At 44.9% G+C, this 17,203-nt stretch overlaps 1 protein-coding gene across 11 annotated transcripts in view; it reads left to right on the forward strand.

Annotated features, from left to right (window-relative positions):
• Positions 1–2,496: 2,496 nt before the first annotated feature.
• maptb (microtubule-associated protein tau b) overlaps positions 2,497–17,203 on the forward strand; it is a 115,775-nt gene continuing 101,068 nt past the window's right edge. For 2 of the 11 annotated variants that reach the window (XM_039740265.1, XM_039740268.1), the window contains exon 1: positions 2,511–2,615. The gene's annotated coding sequence lies outside the window, so the exon portion shown is untranslated. Of the gene's footprint in view, positions 2,616–2,847; positions 3,017–17,203 lie in introns of those variants that run through there. The other 9 variants (XM_039740267.1, XM_039740269.1, XM_039740272.1 and 6 more) reach the window with 7 other exon arrangements.

Genomic DNA, 17,203 nt, shown 5'->3' on the forward strand with positions numbered 1-17,203 from the left:
CATTTGGTCATTGTATTGTCTGTGATGCATTTTTTTAATAAATTAAAAACAATTAATGGTCATGCAGTAAATGCAATTTGTATGGCAGCAGAGTACCTGATTGGGTTAGGGTTAGGGTTAGGGTAGGTTTAGGGTTAATGCTACACCTCCAGACGGGCTTATGCAGGATAACCAAACTGTCCCGACGAGACCCTCTGCCCACCCTGCTTCCTTTACTCCAGACTGCAATATTTAGTGGTAACAGTGGGATAAGCCACTGGGAGACTTGGGATGTTCTTCCTTCTCTTTGTCTCTGAATAATTTCTCATCATTTTAGGAGCTGAAGTAATCAGCAGGACCAGCTGTAGTCCAGGGGGTCTGCCATCATGACCCTGGGCAGCTGTGTCTCCCATGAAATATATTAATGGGAACAAAGCCTTCATGCGCACACTTGTAAGTGTTAACATCGCCTCGGCTGTTTTGCTGCATGTGGTTGCAGGTTTGCATTCCAACCGATTCCTTAATAAGCTTTCAGTTATTGAAACTTAATTTGTGTTCACTTGCTTGTTAAGGTTAAGGACGCCCAACTGCTTCTTGAACTCTTAAATCAACACATTCACAATTTTTTCACATCTTTGTCTTCCTGACTATCTGCTGGTTAAACCTGAGTGGACAATATGAGGAGGTGGCCATTGTGATTCCTTTTCCCCTCCCCTACATGTATTCATCATAACGTTTCAGTTTTAACAAAACATTTGAATTGAGATAAAGAGGATAAAAGGTCTTCACCTTCTCTAGTCCACAAACCATTTCAAGAATCATTTAAAAATGTCAAACAAAACAGGTCAGGTTAAGACCCCCAAAGGCCCTGGGGTAACTTGATGAACGGAGCTCCTCAGGGGACAGTTGGTCACATTAAAAACAAAGCAGCACTTGGTGTCCCCTACTGATTAACACGTGCAAAGACTTTACTCCAGCAGGGACTCGACAGGGGAAGAGGGGCTGAGGGGGTCCATCCTAGATGATTTCAGCATTTCTTGATGACTTTGATTGATACTCGATCATTTCATCAAGGAGAGGTGGTGGGGGGTCCCGCCTCATGGGGGAGAGGATTGTGAGTGGTAAAAAAAAGCCCACCTTGATGTCACAGGACCCAGGATACACACCCAGAATTGCAGATGTGGCAAGCAAAACTGAAAGGACCAACAGGCCATAGAATTATATTTTACATTTCATTAGCACCTGGGGCGGCACAGTGGCGCAGTGGATAGCACTGCTGCCTCGCAGTTAGGAGACCCTTAAGGGTTCGCTTCCCGGGTCCTCCGTGCGTGGAGTCTGCATGTTCTCCCCGTGTCTGCGTAGGTTTCCTCCCACAGTCCAAAGACATGCAGGTCAGGTGCACTGGCGATCCTACATTGTGCCTGGTGTGTATGTGTGTGCCATGCAGTTGGCTGGCACCCTGCCCAGGATTTTTTTCCTGCCTTGCGCCCTGTGTTGGCTGGGATTGGCTCCAGCAGACCCCGGTGACCCTGTAGTTAGGATATAGCGGGTTGGATAATGGATGGATGGATTAGCACCTAATTTAGAGGTTTGTTGGATAGATAGATATGAAATGCACTATATAATAGATAGAGAGATAGATAGATTTTAATTTGCCTTTGGGGGACGTTTGGCATTTTATAGAACCTCAATACATAAATAAATAAATAAATTATATTATATTATATTATATTATATTATATTATATTATATTATATTATATTATATTATATTATATTATATTAGCCTCATAGTTAGGAGATCCGGGATCGCTTCCCGGGTCCTCCCTGCATGGAGTTTGCATGTTTTCCCCTGTGGGTTTCCTCCCACAGTCCAAAGACATGCCGATTAGGTGGATTGGCAATCCTAAATTGGCCCTAGTGTGTGCTTGGTGTGTGGGTGTGTTTGTGTGTGTCCTGCGGTGTCCTGCGTTGGGTTGGCGCCCTGCCCGGGATTGGTTCCTGCCTTGTGCCCTGTGTTGGCTGGGATTGGCTCCAGCAGACCCCTGTGACCCTGTGTTCGGATGCAGTGGGTTGGAAAATGGATGAATGGATGGATTTTAATTTGCCTTTGGGGGACGTTTGACGTTTTATAGAAGCTCAATACATAAATAAATAAATAAATAGATATTATATTATATTATATTATATTATATTATATTATATTATATTATATTATATTATATTATGACAAACAACACGCTTCTCTCAAATACACACCAGAATGTGAACACTGTTTCCAATATAGGTATTGAAAACACTTTCTCCGTGCAGCATATACTGATTTCATGAATGGCGATTGGGAGATCAGGTAACCGTTACGTCTTAGAATTTTAAAATCTCCCTCCTTGCATTTATAATACTGAAAAGATGTAACCGGGCAGAGGAGGGGCGTTTACTCAGAGCCCCCCGATCTGGGCAATGCGCAGGGTCCTTCAGCAATCCGTAGCACAAAGCGTGTCGCGTCTGGCCAGCAGTGTATCTGTGCTCTCTGGCGCCCCCACACCCCTAGAGGACACAAACCAAAACTGCAGCCGTCAGTGGGTTGGTCATTGACCGACTGCAGCCGGAGAGACAAAAACCCCGTCTGGCGCCCAGGTAAGAAGAGCCGATTTCGCGGCGGTGTGCAGGTGCAGCGGTGGGCCGAGTCAGGGGAGACAGTGCCAGGGTGCTCCGGATCCTCGGCTGCCGTCCGCCATCGGGGTTGTGTTGTCGCCGCACGCCCGGCAGCGTTTCGTGTGTCTTTCAGCCTGGGATATCAGCTGGGTGGGAGAGGCCGGGCCTGCCTGTCTTGCGCTCCACTTGACAGCAGGCGAATAAAAAAAGGAGACTGTGTCTGCGGACAGCGATTTGTTTCGCCCAGAGGAATAAAACGGAATTTAGTACTTGAATTTTAAAGGCTGTGAGAGATAAAACGTGCAAACAGCAGAGGCGGCGGCGTTGCGACGAACTTCAAACGAATCAAGCGGACTAAAATCGGGCGACAATGAACTCTTAAGGTATCAATGAGAATAAACGTGCAGAACTGGTTTATTCCCTTCTTATCTCGTGTTCATTTGCTACCTGCCACCAGAAAGGTGGGCACTTTGCGTGTAGTGGTGTTTTTAGCTTGAATTCACAATAAAAAAAGGAGTGCATTTCGTGCAGAGCCGCACCGATGCGTTACTCCTTGTGAGGATGCGGGCCGAGGTTCCGGAAGGTTCTGCGGCCCCGGGGCTCCGCTGATGCCGTCGCACGTACACCTCCAGAACCCCGAGACACCCCTGACAGAACGGAACACACCGCGTTCATTTCGGAAGGTCTCACGCCCTCCTCTCGGCTCGGTGTGGTGCTGATGCTGCCTGACAGGTTGAAAGATTAGAAAACGGTGAGGGGAGTGACGGGTCGAGGGGGGGCGACGACGACGACGGTGTCCCTTCTGCGCTGCCATATTCTGGAGCTCGGCATCGTTACGAGCCCCCCTCGGTGCTGGAACAATCAATTATTGATGAATCTGGCACCTGCCACGGCACCTACGACTTGTCTTGTATTATAAAGCAGAACAGAGAGGGAGGGAGGACGGGGAGAGCCTCAGCCATATCCGCACCGGGAAGAATAAAGATGCGCCGGTGAAAATGGATACGGCCGCAGGCTGCATTGTTGCGCCCCTCGCACCAACGCCCTGTTCTGCTCAGAGCATCGCTGGGAGGGAGGGAGACCAGCAGCGCCACCGGGTGCGCCTTTCTTTGTGCGCTGCCAAAAGACAAAATGCCTGACATTGTGCACGGGAACAAAACGGCACGATTTTGTATCAAAAGGCTGAAATAGTCGCGCGCGTTGGTTTTTCTTTTAGGCATAATTCCCCAACCCCAACGCCCCTTTTAAAGGGATGACTCGAGTCTGAGCAGGCGGCGGCTGCCAGCCATGCAGTTGAGGTCTGTCTGTCCATAGCAATTCTGTCTGCCGTCGTGGGCGGGCGACGTGGGGGGTGTGATATTGGGCATAATGGGGGTTGGGAAAACACGCCGTGTACCGTCTAACGGTTTAAAAGCGCAACGTATGACCGGGTGTTGTATTTCCAAGAACGCGCTGTTAATTTTTTAACCTGGCTATTATGTTTGCGTCTATACTGATAGTTGGTATTTTATTTTAACCTGTAAAGGTTTGCATTTGCTTAGCATTCTGTTAAATGGATGTTGTTGAGGATCATTAGTCGAATAAGAATAGAACCGAGGCACCTGCAACCAGCAAAAAAAAAAAACGAACAGTCGGCGGGTTGCTGGCTGACAGCACAGCGCATGCGCGAAGAAAGGCTGTGCGCGCACGCTGAAAGCAGACATGCAAATGAATGTCATTTTGGCAACGTTATATCAAAATGTAACTACTCGCAGATGTGTGCTTTTCAAAAAAAAATAATAATAATAATAATAGTAAATGAATGATGTCGTGCTGTCCAGGCGTGTTTCCTACCATCACAGTGAAATCATCAGTGTTAAATACGTGTGAGAACATGAGGGCAACCATTAACAAGGATATCAGGGATAAAAGACAGTTGGAGAGGAACAGAGCAGATAAGGCGACAGAAGATCCGAAGAGATTATTTTAGTATTTTAATAGTAAAAGAACAGTCAAGGAGGAGGTGAAGTGCATGAGGAAGAGTAAAAGGGATTTAAAAGATACACAGCAGATGCCCGAAACTTACATTACTCTGAGGTGTTTACAAGTGAGGAAGTGGATAACCTCAGAGCAGTAACAGGGACTACTAAGGAGGTACTGAGGGATTTGGAAATTGTAGAGAGAGAAGTGCTGCTCAGATTAAATAAGATGAAATCAAACAAATCACCAGGAGCAGATGACATTTATCACAGAGTGCTGAAGGAGGCTGGCGAGTGCAGACATAAACCCTTGACACATATTGTTAGGAAGTCACCACACACTGGAGAGAGTCAGATGGACTGAAAAATGGCAAATATCATCTCATTGTATAAAAAGGGTGACTGGACAGATCCAAGCAACTGTAGGCCAGTAAGCTTAACAAGCATCACAGGAAAATTAATGGAAGGAATTATTAAGGAGAAGATTGAACAACACGTGTCAGGAGAGGGAGGTCGTGTTTTACTAACAGGCTGGAATTCAATGAGGAGGAAACAAAAGGATACGATCAAAGTGGAGCAGATGATATTATTTATCTGGAGTTTCAGAAAGCATTTGATAAGGTGCCACATGAGAGGGTGGGCATCAAACTAAAGGAAGTGGCAGTTCAGGGTGTGGGGTGTATGATGGTGCAGAATTTGCTCAGACACAAAGGGTGATGGTGTGAGGAACCTCATCAGAACTGGGTGATGTTAAGAGTGGTGACCAGCAGGGGGCAGTGCAGGGGCTGCTGCTATTTTTAATATAAAGAAATGATTTAGATAGAAATATAAAGAACAAGCTCCCACTTGGACTCCTTCCTTATGAGAAGGATTTAGGAGTCATAGTGGACTCTAAGCTATCAACCAACAGACAGTGCTCAGAAGCCATTAAGAAGGCTAACAGACTGTCAGGTTATATAGCGCCTTGACGTGCGGAGTACAAGTCACAGGAGGTTCTGCTCAAGCTTTATAACACACTGGTGAGGCCTCATCTGGAGTCCTGTTTTGGAGTTGTGGTCTCCATAAAGACATAGCAGCACTAGAGAAGGTCCGGAAAAGAGCAACTAGGCAGATTCCAGGACTACAGATGACGAGGAAAGATTAAAAGAGCTGAGCCTTTACAGAAGATGAAGAGGAGACCTGAGTGAAATGTTTAAAATGATGAAGGGAATGAGTGCAGTGGATCGAGACGGTGACTTTAAAATGAGTTCATCAAGAACACGGGGACACAGCTGGAAACTTGTGAAGGGGAAATTTCACACAAACATTAGAAGGTTTTCAATACACAAAGAACGATAGACACTTGGAATAAGTGACCAAGTAGTGTGGTGACAGGAAGACGTTAGGGACTTTCAGAACTCGACTTGATGTTTTCTTGTAAGAAATAAGTGGACAGGACTGCCGAACGTTATGAGGTTGAATGTCCTCTTCTCGTCCAGAGTGTGCCAAAGTTCTAAAAAAATTGTGTGATTATATGTTGGCAATTCTCTTAGCTTAGGTGCTTGTGTGCCTATAATAATTAATTAGCTTGTTTTTAAATATTTTTTCATTTTTAATAACGTACGCTACAGCTGCTATTGTATGTACTGATGTTTATTGATATTTACTGTGATGAGTTACGTATTTATTGTCATTTTATATTCTTCTATTAATGTCCAGCAACTAAGTGCTCCACTTCATATTGTCCTGAGTATAACTATTTGTGACAAAATGGGATTTATAAACTTTCACTTCAGTTATCCAAATTTTGCCTACAAGTATTAGGTACAAAACAGATTTCTATCAACCTTTGGGCTAAACACTGAGGGGGGCTAATACTTTCGCAAGGCACTGTGTATCCCCACAGATCTCCTCCATTGCCTGGAGAAAGGGGGTCTGTGCCTGTAGGCCTGGCATTCGTACTCCACCACCTCCTTAACGAGGACAATTCCTCAATGGGTTTAAACTGCTGTGACTGGGAGTCCTAAAAGCATTTCCAAAAATGCCCACTAGAGGGGGAAATTCCATTAAACAGCCCCGGCTTGATGCAAAAAGGGCCACTTAGAATCTTCATGTCTATTCTCACAAACAAAAAAAAAAAATTAACGAAGCTCCGTTGAGCACATCAATGCATGAAAATGGAGTTTACCGATACAAACAAAGTTCCAATACAAGAATCCAATGGGTGGTGAAAATAAAATGAGCAAATGAGTCAAAAATTAAATAAATCGCAATAAGCACAGAAGAAACACAATAACTCCCCACAAGCTGTGGCAGACTCTCTGGATTTGTAGGGTGGAGGGCGGTTCCCGGTGGTGATTGGCAGGTGGCCCCGCCTCCTTCATTGTGGGAGATGCAGCCTCACCTTGGGCATCTACAGAGTTCTCATTTTTATCCACCCATTTCTAAACCTGTTTTACTCGTTAGGTTAATAGAACCCCTTTGAATTTGGTGCATGTGAGTGGGCTCGGCGCAGGTCAGGCGTCATGTCCAGGGTTACTGTGAGGGTGGGCTATACCCCCACTCCCATTGACCCTGAGCTGCACTGTGCCTGCTGGGGTTAGGTGGATAAACTGGAATTCTCTCCTATTATCTTAGTCACACCAGTATGGTGTAGTTCATAATCTGCACATTTTTATGTTAATTCACCAGATTTAAAAATGAAACACAAACAGGCAAAATATTTTGTCTGTTTTGTTTTCAGCTACTCCAAAAATGAATTCTCTTATACTTTTTGAAATATTATTATTTTCACGAAATGAAATATAATATACTTCAATTCAAAAAAGTGAATAAACTGGATCAGTAGGGACAGCAGAGTCATGTTCATTTTATATAGCGCCTTTCACGTCCGCCCTCACTCTGCTTTAACTTTAGCAGCGCAACTCATAGAGTTTCACTGTTGAAGTGCAGGACGGGAAACTGACCTCTGCTGCGTCCAGGGCTGCAATCTGAGCCGGTGACATTCTTTACCACTTGGTCACGCTGTTAGCCTGTTTATTCCATCATACTTTTTTTTTGGTGTTTTATTTATTTACACATTTATTTTTAAACGGCTTTACTCTGTCCCTGTGTCCTCAGTGGCTGTGCCATGGCACTCAGTGTGTGACGCTGCGTTAGTCAGTTAAACATCCTGCCTTGAGAGGGACGCAAAGTGACACTTAAAAGAAAGTGTGTGGCCCAGCAGAGAAGTGCAAAGGACCAGCCTGTCACTTTAACGCCCACCACTCACACATCAGGCCTTTGGACAGGGCCATCTATCTATCTATCTATCTATCTATCTATCTATCTATCTATCTATCTATCTATCTATCTATCTATCATATAGTGCCTTTCACTCTATCTATCTATCTATCTATCTATCTATCTATCTATCTATCTATCTATCTATCTATTATATAGTGCCTTTCATATCTATCTATCTATCTATCTATCTATCTATCTATCTATTATATAGTGCCTTTCACTCTATCTATCTGTTATATAGTGCCTTTCATATCTATCTATCTATCTATCTATCTATCTATCTATCTATCTATCTATCTATCTATCATATAGTGCCTTTCATATCTATCTATCTATCTATCTATCTATCTATCTATCTATCTATCTATCTATCTATCTATCTATTATATAGTGCCTTTCACTCTATCTATCTATTATATAGTGCCTTTCATATCTATCTATCTATCTATCTATCTATCTATCTATCTATCTATCTATCTATCATATAGTGCCTTTCACTCTATCTATCTATTATATAGTGCCTTTCATATCTATCTATCTATCTATCTATCTATCTGTCTATCTATCACCGGTGAAGAGAGTTTCAGACACACGTGATTACCGAGGAGAGGCACTGAAGGACTCACACATTCTGTAGTTCACTAATATTATGAATTTCTTTCATCATCTGTTTTTGACAGGCAGCATGGCCGGTCTTTTTCTATTCAGCAGTCCTTCTGTGTTACAAGAGCAGATCTTCCTGTCATTAATGTGGACCCTCAAGTCCTTGTAGCAGTCCAGTCCCTGAATTGTGGCCGGACACAGAGGCTCTTTGCTGTGGCGTAAGTCAATAAGCATTTCCTTGGTTTTGTGGATGTTAAGACGCAGACAATTCATTCTACACCTTTTGCCTCATAATTCATATTTAGTTACTCAAGACATCAAGCTTTTTGGGGGTCCATCTGATTTTTGTTTCTTTCAAGAGTCTCATTTTTGGACACAGTGAATGACACCCTTATGACAAAAATAAAACCAACAGGTGTCATCAGTACAAGTGATCAGAAAAACCTGAAGGTAAGCAGGCCACATCGGCTGACTCCAGGGGGTTCACCCCCTAATGAGATATGAGGGGTCTCAGTTACTCCAGTTCACAATTCCCGCTGGGCAGTCTAATATGATGACAAAAATCTTTAATGCTGGTTTTACTGACCTTGAGTCCATCTTCAGCTAATATGACACCTTTCTTCTTTAAACCAACCCCAAGATGTTTTTTTTCCCCAAGGAGTGATGGTGGATGGGTATTTGAACCCAAGACTTCACACTGTGAAGCCGAGCCCCCTGCCAGTGACAGTGCCCTGCTGCTCATGCCTGCTGACTTGTCATGTCGACTCTCCATTCTGCCTCAAGAGCTTCTTTTAGCTTGTAACAAAACCCCTCATGTTATTTTTTCCCCTCTGGACCCTAAACTTAGTGTCACCGTCTGCCAAGAAGAGGCGCTGGCCTGGCTGGCTCCTACTACTGACCTGGCTGGCCTGCCTCTGCTTTGGTGAAATTTAAATATTAAATTAGTGGGACAGCTAAGGCTTGGTAGGTAAGGCGTGTCCAGACCTTTAAGCCAATTGGAATAAGAAGGACTGTGGTGGGCGGAGCCCAAATTAAGGCGCTCTAATTCAGACACCTTGGCATCCTACTGTGTCTCTGTTGGCGTTGGCAGGGTGAAGCGCTAGTCTTTCCCAGATTCCTTGAGCAGTTTTTGCAAATTTTCAGAATGAAGCACAAAGTCCTCAGGTGGCTGTGAGTCCAAGGCCCAGTGAAAGTGGTGGACGTGAACAGTGGGGTGGGCGGTCATCCTCTGTCTTTTACACACAATGAACTTAGAAGAATGGCTAAGAAAAATGGGCAGGACCGTACCCCACAAGGATGCTGGTTCAATCTGAGTCCTTGTGTGGCCCAAAGCAAGTCAGTTATCTGTCCTCCAAATTATAAAAATCAATTATGGTAATTATAATCTTTAGAAAATGATATTTGCTACAAGAAAAAAATAAATTAAATGATCCACCCCACTTATTCCCAACAGCGTCTTTATCACAAAGGGGGGATACACAGCAGGAGAATCATTTAGTTTTGCCATCACAGGCATAAATAATCAATCACACATCAATAAATATTTTGTAAATTTCAATTTATTTTTAAATGGTACAAGCTGTGTTACCCATCTAAGCCGGGTGGAAATCTACACAATCAAAATAGACGTCGGCGTTAATGCTTGCAATGCACCATCTGTTGGAATGTATTTTGTCATTCATGTGGTAATACATTGCATTGCATTTGTTATTCCAACAGATGGTGCCTAACAAACATCTGTAGTAATAAAATGTTTTTCTGCAAATGTTAGTGATGTGCCATCTGTTGAAAATGACAAATGCAATGCATGTCTCTGTTATATACCATTTGGTATGGGATTCATAAAAGCAGTGTTAATGCCTTTATTTACTGCAAATGTTTGTGAGGCACCATCTGTTGGAATGAAAATTGTAACATATTTTACTACTACAAATTTTTGAGTTGCGCCATCTGTTATAAAGGCAAATGCAAATTTTTTCTCTGTTATATACCATTTTATATGGGATTCATAAATGCATTCATAAATAAATTCATCTGTTGGAAAGGAAATTACAATGCATTTTATTACTCCAAATGTTAGAATGGCACATGCTATATTTTTCTCTGTTACAGTATATACCATTTGGTATGAGATTCGTAAAAGCACCGTTAATGTTTGTGGTGCGCCATCTGTTGGAATGACACAGACATAGCAACCAGACGGACACACACAATCACAGACATACAGACACTTATTAAGGTGGATTCTTTACTGAGTGCAGGCTTCAGCACCTCTTATGACATTTAGCATTGAAAAGCATTGCATAGTTTACTTGCAATGCCAATCAATTGGAAATTATTAAGTATATTAAGAAATGTGTCTTGGGAGTTTTCTTTAGAATTGTACATTCCATTGGTGAAAGGGAGACACTGAGGTGTTGATAAATCACTTCACCTAATCAAGAAGGTGCATATTTAGATGAAAAGAGTGACTTTTAAAATAATAAAATGGTGAAAGATTTCATAAACGGTCCTCCATTTTGTTTTGTGTGTGATTTTCCCCAGTGATCCAGTCTAAGCCCACAGTCACCTCTCTGCTTTACTTTTTGCAATGGAATTTCAGGGGTTGGAAACTGGGTGGCAGGGTGGCACAGCCCCTTCGGACCCCTTCACTCCTTTCCCACTCTGTCGGCAGGTAGCCTTACCCTTAACTCATTTCAATTCATTTCTCCCAATCATGCAAATCTTCTAAAATTGAAAAGCTGTAATGTCCCGTTGGCTCAGGTGCCTCCCCTTCGATTGATCGTCGCTGAGACGTTCCTACAACCCGCTGACCGAGAGAATCCGAGCTGTCATTTGTTTTTTGTGCTGAGTCACGGCAGGTCCCTAAATGTCACCACTCGTGACATCTTTCTTTCCAACGGGGCTTGTGCAGTGGCAGAGCAGTGAGTGGGCTTTACTGAGGCGTCGACCCTCTTGCAGTGGCCTTCCTCTCGCTGCCCAGTCAATTTCAGTTTGAACAAAAAGAACAGCTGGTGACATCCGGGGAGGGAAAAGAAGATTTGGAGAGCAGAATTAGGGATGCCAGTCTTCAAGATAAAATAGGTCAGGTCAGGGTGGGCACAGCTCATTGCCACCCCCACCAAACAATGAAACAGATTGGAATCCTGGTTGGCAACCAAAAGGCAGACACGCGGTCCGGTCCCACGTTCTAGAAATGATTCTCTGTCTGCCACAGCCAGGTGTTAGGTGGGCATCCCATTGGCCTGGTCCAGTCGTTCAGGACCACAGCAATGAGCCGGATCACCCTCGGGTAATGGCACTGTGTAGTGTCGTAACTGACGCTCTGTCACAATGCAGGTCATGTGATTCATTCGGGACTCCATGAGCAACACAAAGTCAAACCAACGGGACCCGAGGACCCTCCAAAGAGACACACATGAAGGAGTCGAGTCTTCATCTCAGGTCACCAGATGGCGTCCATGTCTCACAAACAGGGAGCGCCAGGACTCTAAAGACTTGGACCTTCGTCCTTATGCAGATATCGGGCGCGCCACACACCCCTTTCCAGTGACCTCATGACCCCCCCATGCTCTCCCAATCCATCTACTGACGTCTTAGGAAGAGTCACCAGACACATGAAGGTCACTCTCGAGGCTTACCTGAAATTTACGTCTTTGACAATCTAAATGTTTTTAGTCCGTTTTTTTCAGATTCTTTACACTTTTGATACTTTCACCCAAATCAAATCACCCTTAGCAGAGACACACGTGTGTTATATAACATGGAGTCTTTAGAACGGCAAAACGGGTACGAGGCCCACCAAAAAGCAGGACAGAAAGCAGGCCAGCACCTTAAGTGACCTACCCAGGAGAGGCTCACCAAAACTCAGGCAGTGCCCAAATACGAGCTGCTGGCTTCAGTCACCGCAGGCCCCAAATAGAGGGAGCTGGCAAAAGAGTTCTCAAAAAGAAAACCAAAAAGTCCAACGATGTTCTGAGCAAAAAGGCCGAGACAGCAGAAACAACATGGAGTGACGGTCAGCAGCAAGACTGGAGTCGATAAGCAAGTGAAAGATTTAAGGAGGAGACTGGAAGACAAGGACGTAGTCAGAAAAAAAAAACCAAAAGTGGGGGTCAGAACATCAATCAGGAGACAATCGAAGTCAGGAGGACTGCAGGGAGAAACAAAGCAAACTCAGATTTTAACAGAAGGTCTGAAGGGTTCAGGAATCCATGTAGTCGGTTGGGGATGTCTACCCCTCGGTGACCTTTTACCTCGTGATGGCCAGGTCATGACCTCTGACGACACGCTGGGACCCTTTGCTGTGGCACTCCTGTTGGCTTTTATTCTTCTTGAGATGTTTCTAGAACGTGACTGGAGACCACCCAGACATCGCCTAGAAAGTCCTGTGGGCTGAGGGTCCCACAGTTCACACTGCATGTCAGGACAAAAACCCAGCCATGAAGTCCAAGGGGCTCCCCGAAGACCACCGTGATCAAAATGTGGTAAGGTGTGAATCAGGCTGGCGTTTCCAACCATTTGTGAAGCTTTGAGGAGCTCAGTGGCCTCAAGAATTGTGAAAGAAGTGGAAGAGGTTTGAGACCACCAGGACACGTCATAGAGATGGCGGCCTGTGCAAGAAGGGCTTCAGTCAGGGAGGTGACCAAAAACCCCAATGGTCACTCTGAGATGGGAGGACGAAGATGTGGGCTGCTGGCCTGCAGAATATCATATGGCGTTTTTCCTATTTGCCCCTTTTAGTCATTATATAGCGCCTTTCGTGTTTATCTGTCATAGTCTTCATATGGCGCAATTGCCCTTCTGTTGCATGAGAGGTCTCTGTCCTCCCTGAGCCTGCCTTAGGACACCTGCATTACGGTGTGACAGATGTACCACCCCAGTCAAACTCCCCACCTGCCACTGTCCCTGGACCGGGTCGCGCCCGAGGGCAGCTCTGGTACTTGACGCCACAAGCATCCTGTCTCCTGTCTCACAAATGATAAGAGCAGTGGCATTTCACTGGCAACGCCCCAGGGGCCTCCCATTTATTAGGGAGCTCATTTCCCTGCAGCACCCCCTTGTGGCACCCATGGTCCCCAGCAGGGCTGTGTTGCTGGACTACATCTCCCAGCATTCCCTGCTGGTTCTCAAATGGGCTTCTGCCAGCCAGTGTTTTGGGGGAATAACACATCCCCTGCAGCGTCTTCCGGTGGGCTGTCTGTCCATCCACCCTCCTTTATTTCTCCTGGTCAGTCTGTTTGGAGCCTCCTGTCCAGGTAAGGAACCATCCCATTCTATGGTCAGGATGCCCATCCAACCCCTGCAGCATTTTCACCAGTTCTTCCTGTTATGTGGCGAACAGTTGTCCCATCCCGGGTTGGCTCTTGTGTCGCGCCCATTGCTGCTGGGCTAAGCTTTGCGTGCGCGTGGCTCTGATCAGGTTGTGCAATCAGAGGGTGGACATTAGGATTTTCACCATTTTGGTCACTGAGCTGGGTGGCTGCCACGGAGCAGGTGGCACATTGTCTTGAGCCTTAACTCCTTTGTGTGCCGCTGCCCATTGCTTTTCAGTCGAAAATTGCCGAGAAGACATTTAGGGTCACTCTCTTTGTGCTTCACTTGCTTGCCCCCAGGTTTGAATGCAATGAACCGACGGAGTCGGACTTGGATGAATGCGACAGTCACGTGACCCTCCACGCTGGCAGAGACGCGGCAGCCGAAAAAAGCAGGCAGAAATCTAGGTCACATTTAATAGGAAGCCATCCGTGAAGTGAACTTGGCACAGTGGGGGCACGCGCAGGAGTAGAGCAGTTATGGCATCTTGTCTGTCTGCATGTCTCGGGGGTGTCCCAGGGGTCCTTGTCACAGGTCTGCTTACAGGATTCTAGCTATGGAGGCCTTCTGGGGCAATCGTCAGGTCACCCAGCAGCCTTTGACTGGGCTGCTCCATTAGGTCACATCTGTTGTTCACTCCTGGTGCATTTCAGCTTGACCTTTGAACCCCAATGCCCAGGTGACCCCGGTCAGGTTGTCTGAGTTGCTGTGGAACTCCATGGGAGAGGACTTTGCTCTAACCCAAGGAGGTAGTGAGTGTGACCTTCTGTCTGAACTTAGGTGGTCCCAGTGTCACCTCACAGCCCCATCTGCTCCTGAGTCTTCCAGTTTGCTCACCTTTTTCTGGAGCGGCTGACTCGCCAAAAGCAAATCTGTTTGCTGACAGCTGATTCGGGCACTCAGGGGGGTCTCGAGTCCAATGGCACTTACATCTTGCCAGGGTGAAAACATTCAGAAGGTCATCAGGCCGTCTGCCTTCTCTTCCTGCTCTTCTTCCTCCTCAGGTAATTCTGGGCAACAGTCTCACAGTCACTGTCACTGACATGATTGTGATGGGCAGGGTCACCGTGGCGTTGTGCCGCTTGCACAAAGTGACAGCAGACTTGAGAGAAGATGTAATCGTCAGGTGGCACAGAGAAAGTCAGAATTCACGCAGGGGTTGCTCTATTCCATTGGAACTGGGAAGTCGCCATTTTCAACTGGAAGGCCTCCACAAGTCAGATTTCCTACGCAGAAACTCAGGCCTGGTCTGTTTGTCCGACTTCTGATTATGATGTCATTTCAAACTGGCGACGTACGCCGTAAACTTCAGTGAAATCCGTACTGTCCTGCTGTTTATTTAGCACTTCTGTCTGATGGGCTCTCTTTAAATCACCCAGTGCTGGCCATCGTCTATCTGTGGACACACTATCTGCGGTGTTTGGCTGCAGAAAATACTGAGCAATGTATAATGAAAAAGCAAACGTAACATAAAGGTGCCTCCAAGGTAAACGAAGCCCAGGATACGCTCAGGACGTGTCGTCAGCATCGTGTTCAGAGAACAGAGCGGTTAGGGTTAGGCGCAAACCAGAGCCACAAGACACGCCTTACGTAAATCATAATTGGGGAGCAGAAAATAAAAATGGCGTAACCAGTAGATTCCAAAGCTGACAATATGAAATGAGGAAAAGGTTGCGTCTTTCATGAGGCCATACCTTGGAAGATTAGGTATGCATTGGTGCCAGCTTGACAAAGAACCAGGAGATGAACAAAAAGACAGAACTCCATAGAAATGCAATGCTTTTGTCTCTGTCATATGCCATTTTGGTATAGGAATCATAAGAGCAGTGTTAATGCTTGTGATGCGCCATCTGTTGGAATGGAAAATGCAGTGCATAAGTCTCTGTTATACACCATTTTAATATGGGATTCGTAAAAGCAGTGTTAATGTTTGTGGTGCATCATCTGTTGGAATGGCAAATACAGCACATTTTATGACTACAAATATGTGCAATGTGCCATCTGTTGGAATAACACATCCAATGCATATGTCTCTGTTATATGCCATTTTGGTATGGGATTCATAAAAGTAGTTTTAATGTTTCTGGTGTGTCATCTGTTGGAATGGCAAATACAATGCATATGTCTCTGTTATATGCCATTTTGGTATGGGATTCATAGCAGCAGTGTTAAAGCTTCTAATGTGCCATCTGTTGGAATGGCAAATCCAATGCATATGTTTCTGTTATATGCCATTTGGTATGGAATTTGTGAAAGCAGTGATAATGTTTGTGGTGCATCATCTGTTGGAATGACTCACACAATGCATTTTATTACTATAAATGTTAGTGATGCTCCAGAGATTTTATATTAGAGATATTTTAACCAGGTGGACACACAGACACGTATCCTTTTATTAAGGTGGATATATCTAGTCACACACTCACACTTTTGGAATGTGTGGTAGGCTCAGCTCACGAGGTAAATGGGGTGATTAGCGGCCATTGGCCACTCTTCTGGAGGAGGACTCCTTCCAGGACTAGTGACACCCGGCATTGAAAGACTCAGTGTAACCATGTTCTCTGCTCAGTCTACGACAATCGGAGCCAAACTGCCCACAGCAGCAACCTAATCCTACCTTTCATTGGCACTTTATATATAAATACTGTATAGACAAGGTACTGTAAATGTATATATTCCTGAGAAAATCAGATCTCTTCTGTGTTATTTGTGACTCAAGAGTACACGTATCATACAGTGGTGTGAAAAACTATCTGCCCCCTTCCTGATTTCTTATTCTTTTGCATGTTTGTCACACAAAATGTTTCTGATCATCAAACACATTTAACCATTAGTCAAATATAACACAAGTAAACACAAAATGCAGTTTTTAAATGATGGTTTTATTATTTAGGAGAAAAAATCCAAACCTACATGGCCCTGTGTGAAAAAGTAATTGCCCCCTTGTTCAAAAATCACCTAACTGTGGTGTATCACACCTGAGTTCAATTTCCTGATTACTGCCACACGTGTTTCAATCAAGAAATCACTTCAATAGGAGCTGCCTGACACAGAGAAGTAGACCAAAAGCACCTCAAAAGCTAGACATCATGCCAAGATCCAAAGAAATTCAGGAACAAATGAGAACAGAAGTCATTGAGATCTATCAGTCTGGTAAAGGTTATAAAGCCATTTCTAAAGCTTTGGGACTCCAGTGAACCACAGTGAGAGCCATTATCCACAAATGGCAAAAACATGGAACAGTGGTGAACCCTCCCAGGAGTGGCCGGCCGACCAAAATTACCCCAAGAGCGCAGAGACGACTCATCCGAGAGGTCACAAAAGACCCCAGGACAACGTCTAAAGAACTGCAGGCCTCACTTGCCTCAATTAAGGTCAGTGTTCACGACTCCACCATAAGAAAGAGACTGGGCAAAAACGGCCTGCATG

This window comes from Polypterus senegalus, chromosome 17 (genome assembly GCF_016835505.1).
Source record: "Polypterus senegalus isolate Bchr_013 chromosome 17, ASM1683550v1, whole genome shotgun sequence".
In the NCBI taxonomy this organism is placed as follows: domain Eukaryota; kingdom Metazoa; phylum Chordata; class Cladistia; order Polypteriformes; family Polypteridae; genus Polypterus; species Polypterus senegalus.